The sequence below is a fragment of the Lissotriton vulgaris genome, chromosome 5 (genome assembly GCF_964263255.1).
Source record: "Lissotriton vulgaris chromosome 5, aLisVul1.2, whole genome shotgun sequence".
NCBI lineage: Eukaryota > Metazoa > Chordata > Amphibia > Caudata > Salamandridae > Lissotriton > Lissotriton vulgaris.
The window spans coordinates 1,974,787,763-1,974,807,952 of record NC_141693.1 but is presented as its reverse complement, the minus strand read 5'-3'; positions in this window follow the sequence as shown (position 1 = coordinate 1,974,807,952).

Below are 20,190 nucleotides of genomic sequence, written 5' to 3'. Positions count from 1 at the left end.
CACCAGCAACTGAACTAAGCACACCAACTCGTCACAAAATGTGCATTTGAACCACGAGGGGGTAATGATGTTTGCACACTACTCTTTTGAGCCACCTTTCTTTGCGAAAGTTCCCACCTTTCTCAACGAAAAATACCTGCTATTTGTTCATGTTCACAGAGTCTAGAAGGGACACGAGCTGGTACTTCTAAATGACTTAGGTTTATAGTTAAATGGGGGAGATTCATGGGGCCTTATTTATGAAGGCCTTGCGTCAGTTTTGCGCCGCCGGTGCGTCACTTTTTGTGACGCACCAGCGGTGTAAAAAATGCGCCTCGTTGCGCCATATTTAAAAAGTGACGCATCTAGGTAGATGCGTCACTTTTTAAACCCCTGCGCCACATTATACCTGCGTCAGGTATAATGAATGCAGAGGGGGCGTTCACCCGCAAAAAGCCTCGTAATAGTGACGCAGTGAAATCTATGAGAGTTCACTGCGTCACTTTTAGGACGCTGTTGCGTCAAAATCTTGCGCCTGCCTCACAGCAGGCATAAGACTGACGCAAGCCCTTTCACATGGGGCTTTCCCCATGTGAAAGGACGCATTGCTGGAGTTGCGTCACTTTTGTGACACACTCCAGCAATGCGTCACTTTTGCGCTTACAGATACGTCAGAAATACTGACGTATCTGTAACTCCTTGCGACATGATGCGTCATACATTTATTTTTTTATTTTTTTATTTGTTCGCATTTATATGGCGCACAGCTACCCAACAAAGGGTTAAACATTAAATATGACGCATCAGGAATGTTGTAAGGAGTGCGCAGTGAAAAGTGACGCATCGCTGTTTTCACGCAGCGATGCGTCACTTTTCATAAATGAGGCCCCCGGACTTTGGCTTTGTTCCCAAATATTTACTGACCATGACCTAAACACAGATATTTAATTTAAAAAAAGGTTAAAGTCGTAATATTATTACGAGTTAGGCTGAAAAATCACTTATGCTCAATTATAAACCATTGCCAATTCTCTGCTCATGACCTCACACATGGTTTTACAGATGACATCAGCTTCACTGGTGACATCACATGTCACCTCAACATTAACATAATGGATGACATCACTAGTCGGAAACCCCTCACAACCTCTTTAGGCACCCTGACACGTCACTTTAGAAAGTAGGTGTCTCGCAGTGAGACAAAGTCTACACTTCATTTGTTATAGCGCACGGAAGCCTTCAGGTTGCCATGCGCTATACAAGTTCTACAGAATAGAATTGGTTCAGCAGTGGAGTCCCTCAATGGGGAGCTGCAGGATGCTATGGGGGGGGGGGGAGCAGGGGTTATAGATGAGTAGGGTAAATAATAGGGTGTATAGCAGTGTGACAGCTGTAGTGTGTTCGTTTTTTGTTCTTATCCTATACCCTCCATATGACTCGGTTCCTCTATTTCTCTCAGTTGATTTGAAATGACTGCTGTCCATGTGATGACGCTGAAGCCATGTGCAGTAAGGCAGCATTCCAGAGAGTTACAAAAAGCTTCAATGCACCTGCACTGAGCAGACAACCAACCAGAGAGAGAGGTCCGTGTAGAGCTTCGTCAACTGAACACTGCACCCTGACTCTGGCACAGATGTGCACAGCAGTCATCTATCTCCAGGCAATTATCTACTCACAACAAAGTGCATGATCTGAGCAACTCAGAAAAGGTCATAAAGCATGGCAAAACGAGTCAATTGATGTTTAAATCAATCAAAATACAATATCTAACTAATACCACATTAATTAAGCCGGGCTAATTGATCTGAAAGAAAAACACGGCGAACAAGCTAGGCGCTGCCTTTAGCAATTAATAACCCACATGTGTAATGTGTTTTAAGTATCAGTGCTGCATGAATCACAGGCTTGGACTTTCAACTGTTTAAGGTAGGACCTAGAACTAATAAGGTGTTTTTAGGATAACGGATTACTCAGTTTAGAAGAATTAATATGGAAGCAGATATTTTGATTAATTGACGCTTAGAGATACTAATTATACTAAGTATATTTAATTACCTTTTTTGAATTAATTACAGAGCGCATACACTTTGTAATTATTAGATAATTAGTATGGAGATAAATTGGTGATTCGTAAATCTGCTCCCCGGATGCTCCTGAAGAAGACAAGTGGTGAGTTTGTCGTAGAGCCTGCCGCGCGCGCGGAGAGCAGCGCGTAGGCCGCGCAGAGAGCAGCGCGTAGGCTGCGCCGCTCGCTCCTAGGTCTGCCATGAATAAACATTGTTTCTGGCACTGCTCCAGCTCTTGCTGATTGCAAAGCGGGGCTCGTGCCGTGCTGCTTCCATAACCTGGGCCTTTCAGGCTGCGTGGTCCTGATGATGTGGAAAGCATCACTTCAAACTTATCTTTGAGGTCGTCGCTCCAGAAGTGAAGGACGTATTTGCCATTTTACAAATTGTCCATTCTTTTTGAGAATGCAGGTTTATAGACCACCAAAGTTGGCCAATCACATCTCTCTGCAGCTCCTTGCATTGCAAATTCACATTCTTTGTACTTTTATTGGTCTCGAAGAGTGTTGCACGTGGCCAAGGCCGCTTAAGGGACCGGCACACTTTAACTGGGGTAGAATTATCAATTCGCTGTCTTGAAAGCACACGTTTTCAAGATTCTCTCAATCAGGAGTTGGTTGCTTTTTAAATGAAGCGGTGCAATAATTTGTCAGAATGTCTTTGTTCCTTTTTAATAATGGGTTTAGGAAATATAATCTATATCCAATAAGTTAAGAGAAAAACTCCTCACAACAGTTGTTTTGGGCATTGAAAGAAATACAATGCACAGTCTCCAATGTTTCCAGATTTTAAATTTTTGTAAAGTCACCTTTGTCCCTTTTGTTGATATTTAAACGCTAAAGGTTGACACTTGACAGTCGCCATCTTTCTCCCACGTTGTAGTCCTCCAACACATTTCAAGTGCAGGAGGCTTTTCTGCCTTACATCGATGCAATAAGTACCCGGAAAGGTGCTTGCTGGAATTTATTTCACCTTTAATGTTTTGAATATTGAAAACAGATGGGTTGGTTTGCCTCCCACTCCTCCCTCACCCACCTTCTGTGTTTTTGATCTGTTGTTTGTCTTGATCTCTTTTTGCACCTGTCTACAAAGTTTAAAATTAGGCAAATAGTTTGTAAACTATGGCCTACCTGCTCTGTGCCATGGTTCTGTTATTTCTGTATGTATGGACATACTCTAGAGTTAAGGTTTAATGCTATATATTTGGCTTAATTAATTAACTAAATATCCAAAAACCCAAATAAAGTCATATCTACAAAGTAACTCTTCATACTTGTGCTCACCCCCCTCCCCCGCCCCCACCACCCCCGGGGGAGTTACACAAAGTGATTCTTCTGGGGTAAGTTGCATGTCGCTCCTCCACCAAGTGGTACGCCAGGCTAGAAGATCAGTATTGCAGGAGTGTGCCTTAGTTGAAAGACACACATGGAAATGTACCTCCATAGTTGGAAGGTGTGGTCAGTCTCCTAAGGCACTTCCGCCATGTCTATGCCTCACCTCCTGCCTGCTGTATTGAGAGGTGGAGCACCAGTCTCAGTTTGCGGTCTATCCACCAGAGGATTGACCTAGCAGAAACCTCTGGCCAGAAAGATCACTTCCACTCAGTGGGCCAAAAGCTCCCACTAGAGGTACAGGAATGGTATTGATGGTACAATAGAGCAGGCGAGGCAGCCCTCATTTCAATCCTTCAGGGAAGCCTAGGGATTCCACACTTCCTTGTTGCACATATTAGAGCAACAAGGCATTGGTCCTCACATTCAAAGGAATCACAAAGAAGGCACATCTCTGGGGGTTAAATGAGAGGTCACAGTTGAAAACATTACGTTAGTTTATTCGCTTTCTTCTCCCAGCTCACATATTGCTTGTTAGACCTGACATCCTTGGCGAAGCTTACCCCCAAACCTCTTGACTTCACTCCTCTTCTTTTGCCTGAAATAGTTTTTGTTGGCTTTAGGATTCGGCTTACTTTACTACTGCTAAGCAGTGTTAAACTGCTTGTGCTCTCTCCTTTAAACTTATTAAAATTGGGTTACACACAATTGGCCTATTATATTTACTTGTACATCCATTGTAAAGTGGTACTACAAGTACCCAGGGTCTGTAAATTAAATATTACTAGTGGACCTTATTGTGTCACCCATTAAGTAGCCTTTTTAAAACATGGTTAAGGCCTGCCTTTGCAGCCTATATGTGCAGTTTGAAACTGCCATTTCAACCTGGTAAAATAAACCTTTTGCCAGACCTAAACCTTCCTTTTTAATACACATAAGTTACCCCTAGGGCACTGTGCATTCTATTTAAAAAGTTGAACATGTATTGTTAAGTTTTACATGTCCTGGTAATAAACAACTCTCAAATTCGTTTTTTCACTACTATGAGGCCTACCTCTCCCACAGAATAACATTGGGTTGCCTTAATACATTTACTAAGTGATAAATGTTGTGTGGTAGCAGGTACGAATGTCATGTTTGGTGTCAGAGGAACTGTCATTTAAAACCCTCTCATAGTAAATTCGAATTTTAAGTCACAATTCTAAAAATGGCACTTTTAGAAAGTTGGCATTTTTTTATGTCATAAACCATTTGGTGCCTACAGCTTGTTCCTGGCTCACATGAATAGGTGTAGTTGGCAATTGGCCTATGTATATTACTCCCAGACAGTATCACAATTGATAACAGTGTTGTCAAGAAGAGGGGTTATCCTAGCTTGATATGGGGGGGAGGGTTGTCATCAACCACGTTTGCACTTCAAAGCAATGGCCCAGTTCACACACAATGGACTTCACATTAGTCTGTTTTGTCCCCTGACAGACTGGGACCAGGGCAGGGAGGCAGGAAATTCCAAACATCGCTGTAGGCGGAAAACTCTAGAAGTTTCTTCCACTTCAAGGTAGGCACCATGTATAAAAAGGGGACCCTCAGGCCTAAGTACACACCTGAATCTGTGGATACTGCAGAAGAAGTACTGCCCGGTGGACCTGCTGCCCTAGACCCTCCTGGTCTGCAGCTGGACCTGTCTAAGGCATGCCCTGCTATCTGGTAATGAAGACTAGACATGCACCCTTCATTCCAGGCTGAAGTGACTCCAGTTGTCAGCTGACTGATCCCCTGTTCAGTGCTACAGGAACATAACAAGCTCCAGAGGACTCCTTGCAACTGCCTTGATGACCTGATGCACTGGCTTGCCTGTACCTGAAACTGGGACTTCCTGAGCCCTGCTGGCCTCTGATGGAGTGAGTTCCTGGTCTCCAGGAGATGCCTTCCAGGCCTGGACCTCTAGTGTGGCATCAATTGAGCTCCTTATTGAAGTAAAGGTGAAATCCTGAGGTTTTGTGCCCTTTGCATCCATGAACGGGCCCGTTCATGCAAAGATCTTGCCACCCATGCCAACCACCAGCACAAAGCTGTGGTGAACCCTACTCTTCACGCTTCAGCGTCCGCCAGTGATGACCTGCAATGCGAGATTTACAATTTGTGCTAAGGCATTAACAGCCTATGGTGACCACCATAATGAATCTCCAGCAACGACTATCTGCAATGCCCAACAAGATATTTGCGCCATAGCGATGACTGTCCACAATGCCATCTCTGTGGCCTCCACCACCACAAATGGAACTCTTTGCCCTGGACTATAAAAGATAACTTTTTTAGTGGGACTAACCTGGTCCCTGTATACATCCCACGTTCCATTTGTCACGAGTATCCAGCTCCTCAGGTTCAGAGCGAAGCTTAGAGGGGTCCACCTCCTGATTTCCCCACACTCTAACTAGATGTGCATACACAGAGCATAGAGGTATTCAAGCGAGGGATATGAAAGGGTAGGAGCAGCAATGGAAGGGATACCTGAAACGAGAAGACGGAAGGGATTAACAACATAGAATCACTGGCTATTCTCATTTAAGTCTCACTAGTATATTACACACACCTAGAGGGATGACTTCTGGAGGTGAACTCTTCCTCTCTGTTTCTGGGTGGCAAGATGCGTTTCTAACCACAATGATCTGAATATCCATGAAATTTAAAGCAGATATTTAACCTCACCACTATCTCACCATACTGTTTAATAGTATAAACATAACCTGCCACATACGTACCCTCTTGTGCACTCCCAATATTCCAAAGAAGAACCTACACTTAGGTAGCAGAGGGAATACTTGAGGCAAAATGATCAAAGGGAGAATTAAGAGTAGCAAGATCCTTCACCAGAGAAGAGGCGCTGCTCAAGTTGAAGTCACAAAGAAACAATAAAGACTCCACAGAACAACCAGCTAGGTCCAGCAACACAGTTTGTTGATCTGTGCCGAAGTTAATCAGCCCTTCATAAAGAAACACAAAGTTTTCACATCATGGCATCCTCACCGGATATACCAGGCTTACCAGAACTCCAGGGCTTCCACAGTTCCAAAGGTAACGGAATCTCCAGAAAAAAACTGCCTTGAAGAGAATGCCAGAATGATCCTTACTGTAGTCCCAAGTAAGGAAAAATGCCCAGGAGAAGGAAAGAACCACTCCACTCCCTTCCGCCGAACTCCGCAGAAGCGAGGGGCTCCTGGTGTTCGCGCTCAGCCGAGTGGAACACAGTCAGTAGTTTCAAATTGAGTCACACAGGATTCGAGGATCCAGGGACACCTTCCCTGCCGCAGCCGCAAGCGGGAAAGGGAAAACCAGAGGATTCCCTCTCAGCCGAGCAGGGGTGCAGTGCGAGGCTCGGACGGAACCTCCACCGAGAGAGCAGGACAGAAGCTTCGCGTCTCAGCCGAGAAGGCTGGGGTCCCACAAAGTACCAGCCACAGGAAACAGAGCTGAAGGCTCTGCGCATCAGAACAGGGAAACTTCCAAGGTGGAATCACGTACGACGCTACCTGTGCGGTGAGTGATTAAATTGCTTCTGCACCTCCCAGAAGGAAGGCTGTTGGACCTGGGGTTACCAGTCTACATAGGGTAGCTTGGCACAGAGTAGGAAGGCCTATCCCAAAGGTAGATGTGTAAAGTTTGCGTCACACCCTTCAGTAACACAACGTCCATCCACTAGAAAAGAAAGACACTACACCAGTCTTAGAAAAATACGAGCTGCTTCATATAAATAAGTTCTCTGATCTTTAGCATGTAGCGTTCCAATACAATCAAAGGACAACACTTTGTAGCATGGATAAAAAGGATTCAGCTCAACAGTATATATACCATTTCCTTCCGTTTAGAATCTCAGGGTTGTTATTTTCAGCAGGATACCCTCTTTGACATTTAAACCCCGCTTTCTCTTCAGCAACTTAAAAGAACAGGAATATCTGCATTACAACAAGCAGAGTAATCATCTACGGCATGAGGCTCATAATAGCGACAGAGTCATTCCCCTCAATGTAACCCTGACCAAGATCCCTCATTGGGCTATACAGTAAGGGACACTCTGTCTTGTCCCAACATCAGTTACACTTCTATGAGGCACTTTCTTAGGATACTAAAAAGCTCAGGGTCACTCTGAACCCCCCTTCCCGCATTGGTTGAACAAAGGCACTCAAATTCCTTTACCCCACTCTGTTCACCACCTTCTAGGTGTCTTGATTAGCCCCGATTTCCTGCCTAGTACAGATCCAGTTAATGGGACAAGTTCCCTCTCTCTCCCACTCATAAGAGCCTCCCTCTGCTTAGCGGTACTCAGGGGGTGTTGGCCCTACAGTAGCTAGGCACCTGAGGGTAATGCGAGTCAAGATGGGGGTAGAGGTCTGGATTCCGCTTCCTTCTCCCGCCCCACTGATGGCACTCCTTACTGTCGATGAAAGGTCCTGGTTGCCTGTCCTTCGGCTGGGCACGTGCAGTTCCCTGAACCGAGGAAGGCTCCGCTGCCAACGGTTTGCCCTCGCTTGAATTCCAAGATGCGAGCTTACCGCGCTGGTACCGCGTTGGCTTCACCGTTCCTCAGGCCAGCACCCAGCCCTCCCGGGGTTCTTCCTTCACAGGCTCCGAGGAAGTCAGGTCTCCGCCCACAGCAGGCCTCCATCTTCTTCTTCCGGGGGATTCTCCTCGCCGGCTCGGCAGGATTTCCGGACTCCTCCCACAGCCGGCCTCCGTCTGCTTCTCCTCCCCTTCCGATGCGGTGATGACAGCTGGAGAGGTCACTCGCCTCCGCTGTGCTATACCCGCTAGATCTTTCCTCACAAATCCGATGGGCTTCACCCACGACAGGCACGCGCTCCCACAGCTGTTGGTCACGCTACCGCCAGGGAACTCCTCCACGGCTCCACAGTGCCTCTATCGCAGTGAGTGGATCCTCAATCATGTTTGCTTTTATGTAGTGATGCCACATATGACAGCTTTCCACCGCATACAAGGGATAGACTTGGAACACTTTTATAGCGTCAGGGGTAGGGGTCAGTCCCCACACAACAGGGCTTGGTCGAGGAGTAGGGGGCACGACACTTGAAGAGGCCGCCGGCTCAGAAGTCGATCTCCCCTTTCTCAGATGGCTTTCCACCCCACAAGATCGCCTCACTCCTTTCCTGACCAGTTATCACAACAGCTCACTGGACTCTACAAAATGGCTGCTCTGTCCCTGGCCTTTTATAGGCTAGCCTCAGGTCACTAGAACCAGCTGGAAGGTTCTAGAGTCTCCCTGTGATACCCTATGGGCCCCTGTTCCTGAAGTGTCAGTTATGGCAGTTATTGGCTACCATTTTATGTAACTAAACCTGCCCTCAGAAAAGGAGGGATTTTTAGGCCTGAGAGGATCTATGGGGTCAAGGAGCACCTGACCCCCTAGGGCAACACCAAAAAGTTCCAGTGGACAACAAAATAAAAAGAATGAGGAGCAAAAAGGGGACAAAAATAAATAAATAAATAGGAGGGACCACCCAAAGGGCTGACAGGTCTAACAAAGGCCTTCTGGGAAGTGTAGTTCGGCGATTCTGCCGGTACTGTAGGCACCATGAGTCAGTTTCTGACACCATTGTGGTCAGCCTGAAGTTGTGACTTTCGCCTGGTCGCACACAACCAGATAACAGTGAGTGACGCTTTATGCTTTTAGGTAATACACTTACCTTAAATCTTTAAAATTACATTTCTCGGTTACACTACTTGGATTTGAATTGTTTTGGTGTCAAATATCTTAATAAATTGTACTCTATTTTTCCATATTGGTGTGGGATTTTTCTTGTGTTCTGTTTCCAATTTATATCTGTTTAAGTGCTGCATTAATACTTTACACATTGCCTATAAGTTAAGCCTGACTGATTTAATGCCAAGCTATCAGAGGTTTAAGCACAGATTAATTTTGGGACTTTTTGTGTTTCACCCTGGCAAGGATTGTGGCTGTTGCTTGACTAGAGTTTCACCCCTCTCAATGTATATCCTAATTCCTTACAGTAGCAATATTAGACATGCTGGTCTTATGCATGCACTCTATACCCTCCTACCCCATGCCACTTCTGCTCTTACCCCATTTTCCCATTTCAGTTTATGAGTATGCAGTGGTTGGTGCATTATACCACAGTGAGGGATACTGTAGGACTCCCATGACACCCAATGTCAACTGCTCTAAAAAGGTCAGATGACAGCCAATGATAGTGAATAGGATATAACGTGGCACATGTCTGCTGTAGGAAGACAGCCCTTAATATGCATGTCAGAAATGGATAAAAGTTGGGCAACTAATGTATCACTCTAAGGAACATGAGAAAATGAGGGACAAAGGATCACACTTCTGGTCATACTCAATCAATGGACGTATCCTAATGCCCTTGAAAGCCATGTGTGTGCTAAGCTTTGTGAATGCCAGGATCGAATACCCCCCTACTGCTCTTTGGTGATGCCACCTGCTCAGCATCTTCTCTAGCATCAGTTCTGTCTCTCCTTGTGCCTTCACAGAGGAGTATTGTGACAGACTTCACAGTCAAGAGGGGCTGACCCCAGGTCTAAACTTGGACTTCAGGTCTAAACTTAGACTTCTGGTCTAAAGTTAGACTTCAGGTCTAAACTTAGACTTCAGGTCTAAACATAGATTTTAGGTCTAAACTTTGACTTCTGGTCTAAAGTTAGACTTCAGGTCTAAACTTAGACTTCAGGTCAAAACTTGGACTTCTGGTCTAAAGTTAGACTTCGGGTCTAAACTTGGATTTCACGTCTAAACTTAGACTTCAGGTCTAAACATAGACTTCAGGTCTAAACATAGATTTTAGGTCTAAACTTTGACTTCTGGTCTAAAGTTAGACTTCCGGTCTAAACTTGGACTTCTGCTCTAAACATAGACTTTAGGTCTAAACTTTGACTTCTGGTCTAAAGTTAGACTTCAGGTCTAAACTTGGACTTCAGGTCTAAACTTGGACTTCAGGTCTAAACTTGGACTTCAGGTCTAAACTTAGACTTCTGGTCTAAAGTTAGACTTCAGGTCTAAACTTAGACTTCAGGTCTAAACATAGGTTTTAGGTCTAAACTTTGACTTCTGGTCTAAAGTTAGACTTCACGTCTAAACTTAGACTTCAGGTCAAAACTTGGACTTCTGGTCTAAAGTTAGACTTCGGGTCTAAACTTGGATTTCACGTCTAAACTTAGACTTCAGGTCTAAACATAGACTTCAGGTCTAAACATAGATTTTAGGTCTAAACTTTGACTTCTGGTCTAAAGTTAGACTTCCGGTCTAAACTTGGACTTCAGTTCTAAACTTGGACTTCAGGTCTAAAGCTAGACTTCTGGTCTAAAGTTAGACTTCAGGTCTAAAGTTAGACTTCAGTCCAAACTTGGACTTCAGGTCTAAATTTGGACTTCAGGTCCAAACTTAGCCTACTGGTTTAAACATAGACATTAGGTCTAAACTTGGACTTCTGGTCTAAAGTTAATCTTCAGGTCTAAACTTGGACTTTGGGTCTAAATTCACCTTTGTGAACCAGGCCCTCAGTCTTTACTTTGCTTGTGGAAGGTGGCCCCTATCCTCAGCACTGCCTGTTTATGTTTCAGTAATGCTGCAGCGAGAGCTCACCTTCGTAGCCAAGACCCTCTGCAGTAACTCCCCAGCGCATCGATCCGGTGCTCAGGCACCTTTGCTTTATTACAGTTATAAAGAAAAGATAAGAAAGGCATGCATGGATATTGCATTTTCATTTCTGTTCATCGTTGTTCTGAATTACTGTGATCCCTTTGAAAAAGGGAAACAAAAGAGAAAGTTTGTACTGTATGTTCCTAGTCAAAAGGGCTCTCTGCTCGGGAGATCTAGCCTAAAACGACATTTTTGTCTTTGTAACTTTTCACAAAAATTATTTTTCAAGAAGTAAGTAAATGAAGTCATGTTCTCTTTGTGACACGTCGATCTTGCATAAAAAGCATTGCTTATGTGCAAATACCTACCCACGTCCATTGTAGTAAACAGAATGTACCAATAACTAATGCAACATTAGTAGAAAGATACACAAGAAGAAAGGAGGAGGAGATGTGGCTACTTTGGAATGGGGAGACCAGGATCGAGGCCACCACTTACTACGTCAGTGCCAAAAAAATAAAAAATCTGACCTTGGATAACATAAACTGGTGCTCATGGAAAGTGCTCCAATGCGCTTGGACCACGTTTGTGCTATATACATAGATAGACAGACAGACAGACAGATAGATAACAAATATTACTCCTTGGCCATTGTACAACAGTCGGCTCCTGGGAAACTGGAACCTGGATGCACCGCAGCACTACCTGCACAGTGCCTGGGATGTGACCTGGCCAGTTATATACGAAGTGCCGATGTACCAATCCAGTGTGATGCAAAATGGCTGCTTGCCAGGACTCCAACAGATTCTGCCTCATTGGTACTGAGGATGCAGGATTCCATCTGTGAATCATTGCAACCAGCTGCAGTTCAGAGATAGAGACCTGCACGAGACATCAGGCTGCCATCTCTACATTTCTACTGGTATTACAAATCCCATCCGTTATATGAGTTGGTGTTACATTGGAAAACATTCTGCATTCAGATGTGACTGGTATGGCCCGAGGGTGGCACGGCAGGGTGGAGGGGATACAAAATTTAAAAAGTCACTTACCTGATCGCCCATCTCTCCCAAGTCGTGTCTCCTCCACTCATCTTCCAGGAAGCACCTAGGCTCCCTTGGGCAAATCACAATGCTGCAATGCAGGGTTGTGATTGGTAAGCACCCACGCTCCCTTTAGCTAATCACAATGCTGTAATGCAGCTTTGTGATTAGTCTGAGTGCTGTGATTTGGTGCTCCGATAGGGAATGGGGGCCTGGGCATGTTCTCCACCTTGGGTGGAACACATGCAAAGTGCGCATGATGTTTTCACCGGCCCAAGAGAGCCGGCCAAAGCATCATGCACACTTTAGAGTGCAGCAACCACTCCTCCTCCCTGACGTCAGGGGAGCCAAGCCCCGCCCTAACCTGACGATACGAAAAATAAAATAATAATAACTTCTTTTACACTGCTCATTAGCAGTGGGGCGACACTTCTCCGCCTTTTGTGAGGAGCCGCCAGTGGCGGCATTGCAAAAGGAATAGTGGAGGGAAGCATGCAGAGGCCCACTGCTCTGGCTGCCAGATGACCACAAACGTAATTTACAAACTGAAGTTGTGCCTCGTAGACAGTGTTGCCTGTGATCATTTGCAGATTGAGAAGGGCAGGCAGGAACCATGCAATAGTTTGCGATTCGATAGCTCTAATGGACACAACCCATTGATATATTTTCTTGCACATCACAAGAAAGAGATATTATTCATTTTCCCTCTTCCTTTGTCATGAAGTTTGTAATAAATCACACTGTTGATATTGTGAGTTGCAAAGACGTGCAGTTTACAGTGTAATTTTCATACATTGCATTTTTATTTTGCACCCTGGCAAAGCCTGAAATTTTGTGCAGTGTATGCTTTGTGATGATGAGAAACTGTTAATACACCGGCCGACTTCGGAAAACTAGTGGTCAATCCAGTTTCTAATTAACACATTATTGTCTTGATATTCGAACTGATTTTCAATTCAAAATGTGTGAAAATCTGGAGTTGCAATGTACTTTTTGCAGTCAAAAAGACTTATCATAATCACTAACAGAAGGAGGTGTGAAAGGGGTCTTCACTAGACCTGGGTGTAAAATTCCTCTCAGCACACGATTTTGCTGAATTCAGGAACTCCGCATTCAGCAGAGAACGGGTATTTTCCAAACAATTCAGCATTACACAATGTAGCAGATTTTTTTTTCGGTTGGTGAGCTCGAGCTGGGTTTTTGCGAACGCTCGCGAGTGCCGGAGAGATTTGTCAGCTTCCCGTGAGCGTCAATGAGATTTGGCCACCGCCCTTGAGCTCTTGCAAGACTTGCCACCTGCTTTCGCAGCTTTAGGCCACGGCTGCAAAATCCGGTGCCTTTTTTCTGCAGACAGCGAGCACGAGAGAGCGCCAGTGACCGCAGTGGCATCCTCGAGCAGATTTTCTCCTCGTGGTGCTGTTCCCGTGCAATTTCGAGTGCGAGAACGTGCGTTGCTTTGCTGAACGTTAAAAACGTAGCGCAAACGGGTGCATTGCAACTCCCTCGCCTCAAACTTCCACAACAAGATCGCGGACATACACAACAGCTTCAACAACCAACCAACGCACACCACAACCGAACCACCACCCCCCACCACCCCCCACCACCACCCTCCGCGCCTGGACTCCGATCAGCACCGAAGACACCGTCCGCACGATGAACTCCGTCCACTCCGGATCTCCGACCGACCCCTGCCCTCACCACGTCTTCAACAAGGCCGACGCTGTCATCGCACCCCACCTGCGAGACATCATCAACACATCCTTCGACACCGCCACCTTCCCTGAGAGCTGGAAGCACGCCGAACTCAGCGCTCTACTCAAGAAACCCACAGCGGACCCCACCGAACTCAAAAATTACCGCCCCATCTCGCTCCTCCCGTTTCCAGCCAAAGTCATCGAGAAGACCGTCAACAAGCAGCTGGCCGCCTTCCTTGAGACGAATGGATCCCTCGACCCCTCACAGTCTGGCTTCCGAGCCAACCACAGCACCGAGACCGCCCTCATCGCCGCCACCGATGACATCCGAGCCCTGATGGACAACGGAGAAACAGCGGCCCTCATCCTCCTTGACCTCTCCGCGGCATTCGACACTGTCTGCCACCGCACCCTAGTGCAGCGACTCAGCAACGTCGGAATCCAGGAGAAGGCTCTGGAATGGATCATCTCCTTCCTCGACGGAAGAACACAGAGAGTCCGCCTACCACCGTACAAGTCAGAGGCCACCGAAGTCATCTGCGGCGTCCCTCAAGGATCCTCGCTGAGCCCCACCCTCTTCAACGTCTACATGAGCCCCCTCGCGGCCATCGCACGCCAACACAACCTCAACATAATCTCCTACGCCAACGACACCCAGCTGATCCTCTCCCTGACCAACGACCCCGCCGCCGCCAGAGCCAATCTGCACGAAGGGATGAAAGAGGTAGCCGAGTGGATGACGACCAGCCGCCTGAAACTGAACTCAGACAAGACGGAGGTCCTCATCCTGGGCTCCTCGCCCTCCGCCTGGGACGACTCCTGGTGGCCTCCCGCCCTGGGCACCGCACCCAAACCGACAGACCACGCACGCAACCTGGGCTTCATCCTGGACTCCTCCCTCTCCATGACCAGGCAAGTCAACACCGTCTCCTCGGCGTGCTTCAACATCCTACGCATGATACGGAAGATCTTCTGGTGGATCCCCACCGAGTCCAGGAAGACCGTCACCCAGGCCCTCGTCACCAGTCGACTGGACTACGTCAACGCCCTCTACGCCGGTACCACCGCCAAGCTCCAGAAGAGACTCCAGCGGATCCAGAACGCCTCAGCCAGACTCATCCTCGACATCCCACGAACCAGCCATATCTCCGGACATCTGAGAGACCTGCATTGGCTCCCCGTCAACAAAAGAATCACCTTCCGCCTCCTCACCCACGCACACAAAGCCCTACACGACCAAGGCCCGAGCTACCTCAACAACCGAATCAACTTCTACGCTCCCAAACGCCACCTCCGATCAGCCAACCACGCCCTCGCCGCCGTCCCCCGCATCCGAAGAGCGACAACAGGAGGAAGGTCCTTCTCCTACCTGGCCGCCAAGACCTGGAACTCCCTCCCGACCGACCTGCGCCTGACCCAAGACCACCTCTCCTTCAGGAAGAAGTTGAAGACCTGGCTGTTCGAGCAGTAACGGCACCCCCTCCCCCCAGCGCCTTGAGACCCTACGGGTAAGTAGTGCGCTCTATAAATGTCTTTGATTGATTGATTGCGGGCCCCAGGGGAAGTAAAGGTCGCAGACCAGTATTCCCCTGGGGAATTCGTGCATAGACCGGAAGGACAAGGAGTGGGGTGGGATTAAAGGGGCAAGGGACGGGATTTGGGAGAGCTTAAAATGTGTTAGGAGAGGAAAAACAGCCTCTTCTGAACACCTAAGCATCACCGTGGGGACATAAGAAAACTTTGTCGTTGGTCTGTGGGTGGTTGGGGCAGGGGCTGATTTGTCGATCGGCGGGGTGTTTTTTGTTTCGCAATGGCTGTTGTAGGTGGTGTGTGGGAATGTTTTCTGGGGCCCCGGCACCATGCTGGGCCTGCGGTCTGCATTTTGTATTAATTTCTATAATTTAATTTCTGCATTTTTAGATAGCGTGGTTTTTCCCGAAGGTGTCGGAGCGCTTCACAATTGGTCCAGTAATGATACATGAGGAAAAGTTACCTGTGAACAGTGTCGCAGTACGGGCCGGTGGGTGGGGCTGCGGCCGGTGGGCTCTCTGGGCGGGTGTCGGGCCGGCCGAGGTCAGGTGCGGGTGTCAGCGTTTGGTTCCCCATAGGTGTTGGGGCCTGCGGTCCAGCGCCCCCTGGAGTTTGTGGACGGGGCACCCGGTTTTTGGCGTCCGGCAGCAGTGTGTGTGGGCGGCACGTCTGGTTGGGCTTTTTGTTCTCAGCTAAGCGTTACACGCTGCCTTTGTCCCTGGCAGGGGAAGGTGGGGTGGCCATGTGGCGCATGGGCCAGTGTGGAGCGGGAGGCATCCTTGTGACGGGCGGGGTGACACGTCTGGCCGGGGCTGGGAGGGAGGATGGCGGCAGTCTACAGCGGGTTCAGGCGCGGGTCCGCCTGGTACTGGGGGCGAGCTGGCTGCCTTGGAGGGCGGTGGGGGCTGCACGGACGGAGAGCTCAGCCGTGATTTGTTTAAGCTGTGGGAGGGGGGGGTCGTTCAACGCAATGAGGGGGCAATGTCCCGGCCATGGGTTGGCCCGGCGCAATGTGCTCTGTAAATCTGAGTACAGGCACAGGTGGTGGATGGTCGTTCACCAAGCAAAAGGGGGGGGGGCCCTGCTGTCACTGACATGGTTTGGCCCAACAAAGGTTTGGTTACACAGGTTACAAGCTAAGTGGTCATGGTCTGTCATTGAGTAGGGGGCGCTTTTCCCGGACATGGGATTGCCTTGGATATGTTATTTGTTTGCGCAAGAAGCATGGGAAAGGGGTGGCTGGTCAGCCACTGGGTGACACAAGGTGGCGGATGCAGTCACTGCACAGGAACTTTGGGTTTCAAGTGGTGCTGGGCACGTTGGCACCTTTCGCGACTGACGGTTGTCCCATCAACAGTGAATTATATAGAACATACGTTTGGGTGGTGGATTGGTCATCCACCGGGTGGCGCGGGGTCGGCGGACAGGAGGTGAAAGGTGCCTGGGAGCAGGGGTTGGGGCAGTGAACCGCCCTATGGGGGTTCCCTGGTTGGCGGTACTTTGAAGGGGTGGTTGGTCACATACGGGCGATCCACCCCTCAAGGGGGAGAACGGTACACGGGTGACTGATAGCGGGCGCGGGAGGCAATGAAGGAAATTCAACAGAGGATGCTCAGAGGGCAAGTGAAGGTGAGAATGGGGAGAGGAAGGAGGTCACCGAGTGAATGGGGAAGAGTCAAACAGGTGAGATGGTTTTGAGAAGGAGGAATGGAGAATGAGTCGGTATGGGGTGGGGAAAAGTATATTTATTGCATTTCTGTACTATGTAATAAAGCCTAATGGAGTGCAACCTTGTCCTAATAAAATGGCCTTTTACGCTTCAAGTAACAGCGTGGAGTGTGATTCTTGCGCGATGCGGGCCCCAGGGGAAGTAAAGGTTGCAGACCAGGCTTCCCCTGGGGAATTTGCGCATAGACCGGAAGGACAAGGTGTGGGGTGGGATTAGAGGGGCAAGGGGCGGGATCTGGGAGAGCTTAAAAGGTGTTAGGAGAGGAGAAACAGCCTCTTCTGAACACCTAAGCACCACCGGGGGGACATAAGAAAACTTTGTCCACCCACCACCCTACAGGTCTTAAGCGAGGGGCTTGGGGTGGTTTTTGGGTCTGAGCGTGCCAGTTTAGGGCAGGTTGCAGGGCAGAGGCGTGGTGGTACTTTGAAGGGGTGGTAAATCACATACAGGTGATCCACCCCTCAAGGGGGAGAACGGTACACGGGTGATAGAGGGGCGCGGGAGGCAATGAAGGAAATTCAACAGAGCATGCTCTGAGGGCAAGTGAAGGTGAGAAATGGGAGAGGAAAGAGGTCACCGAGTGAATGGGGAAGAGTCAAACAGGTGAGATGGTTTTGAGAAGGAGGAATGGAGAATGAGTCGGTATGGGGTGGGGAAAAGTATATTTATTGCATTTCTGTACTATGTAATAAAGCCTAAAGGAGTGCAACCTTGTCCTAATAAAATGACCTTTTACGCTTCAAGTATCAGCGGGAGTGTGGTTCTTGCGCGATGAGCAGCTCTGCCTGCTTCCGGACTTCCGTGGAGTCTAGAAGAGTTTTTGGGCGCTCCGCGGAAATCTGCATAGCAGAATTCTGTGAGCTCCTCCCAGGCCTAGTCTTCACCTCCTCTTTGTTACCGACCCAATGAATGGATACAGAGACCCAACATGAAGGGGTAACCAATTGATAAACTAGAAGCTGTCCTCATAGGCAACAGTATAGGGCTTTTTGTGGAAGAATGCATTAGCCTTTCACTTATTTGTCTTTCACTGCATGTAATCTTTCTTTTTTACAACCAAACCTCCACCCTTGGTCAGTGCTTCCTTTCGAAAAGGTGCTGGTTTAAAAATCTCTTTGCATTCAGGAATTTTGAATGCAGGAATACAGAGCTACCGTTCATTGCAGGCCTCCATTTCTGTAGCAATTTGCAGGAGGTTGCACTGTGCAGATCAGTCTGTTATTAAAATAAGCCCCAGTCGCAAAGTAATCAGTGTGCAAAATTCACTAATGGGTTGGGTCATTTCTTTTAGGAACTTACCAAGACTTGTTATTTCATGTTACACACTGAGGTTGTGCGAAGTTGCAACGGTTTGTCTTCTGCAACTGTACAAACTTTATTTTAAAACCTTGAGGAAGCAGAGGTAAATACAGTGCTTATCCATGCTGTATCAGCATGTATGGTGGTGTAAGACTTAAATACTGTCTGCACTGAGTTTATCCAGAGGGCAGAGACGATCGTAGCGTTTACAGACTGTCAGCACAGCCTGGAAACACACGTGGAAGAGGCACTATGAGATACAACAGCCAGTCCTTAATTTGAGCAGGGGCAAAACGGCACTCATGTTTGATGGCTGAAACTTATATTTCTTCATCAGACTTTGGCCCACAGCAAAAGAGATAAACACATAAGGGAGGACGAGAAATATGAATAAACAGAAAAAAAGAGAGAGAAAGAAGAGACATCAGAGAACCTATAAGAGTGAGATAAAGGGACATGAAGAGGCTGGTGGTGGATTAACGCGGCATGAACTAGAATTAAGACTATATAGCATTGGTATTTTCATCTCTGACATGCAATAGCACGGGCCATGGACTTCTGAGCAAAACTTTGAGCCCCTTCACTTATGTTTTTTTTGTGCAAATTAAGCACTGACTACGCAACTACAATTGTCAAGGATCCTTGAACTCCAATAATCTTTGGGGATAGAAGCAAACACCTTTTTGCTGGGTATGACTTCCATTCTGTTGCAAGGCGTCCTGGCTTTCCATTACTGCTTCAATGTTGCTGCAGGCAGGTCAATTGCTTAACTTTGTAATTCATGTTTGGTTAGACAATTACTTCCATGAGAGATTGCTGAAGTAATTTTCAACTACAGAAAAGTATTTTGTAAATCAAGTCAGTATTAGAAGCAAACTGTGAACTATTTTTTAACATAGACTTAATCAAACACTTTATGATTTAATTATATCATTTCGAAATGGAATTCTTTGTAAAGGTACTGAAAAAATTACTGGATCAAGTATCATTAATTATGGTTTTTATATATAGAATGCATTAAGGTAAGGATGGTATTTAGTAATTTGGGAAGTATAAGAATCACAGACTGTTAATGAGAGTTTATTATATTCTAGCCGCATAGGAAAAAAATCAGAACCTTAGTCAATCAGTGTCAAAAGGTGCATATTTTGAAGATTGACGTATTATGCCAATAGGGAATGCGGTTGTTAAGCGTTGGAGTAGTCACTTATATCTTGTTATATTTCATTTCAGGAAGGCCAGCTACAAACCAACAACACAGAGAGCTGGTTACAGATATTTTAGAGTGTACTCTTTTCTGTTAAATGTTGATGCAAAAAATGTATAGTAGTTCATTAAAGATTATGGGCCCGATTCACAGAACTAACTTAGGACAAAATCCTAAACTTACTGCCATTTTGTTATTCACAGAAGGCATTTACTCATTTTGCTATTTACAGGCGGCACTTACTCATTTCAGTATTCACAGAAGTTAGGAGTCCTACCTTTAGGACTTCTAAATGCCTTCTGTGAATACCGAAAGTCTTAAAGTTAGGATTTTTCTCAGTTTAGGAGTAGTAAAGTTAGGACTCCTAACTTTAGGACTCCTAAAATGAGGAAAATCCTAACTTTAAGACTTTCGGTATTCACAGAAGGCATTTAGGAGTCCTACAGTTAGGAGTCCTAACTTTACTACTCATAAACTGAGAAAAATCATAACTTCAAGATTTTCGGTATTCACAGAAGGCATTTACGAGTCCTAAAGTTAGGAGTCTTAACTTCTGTGAATACCTAAATGGTAGTAAGTTTTGGTTTTTGTCTTAAGTTAGTTTTGTGAATCTGGCCCATCCTACTTGCCTTTAGATAACCACTCTGACCAGTTGACGTCATTGGCCAGCACAGGGACA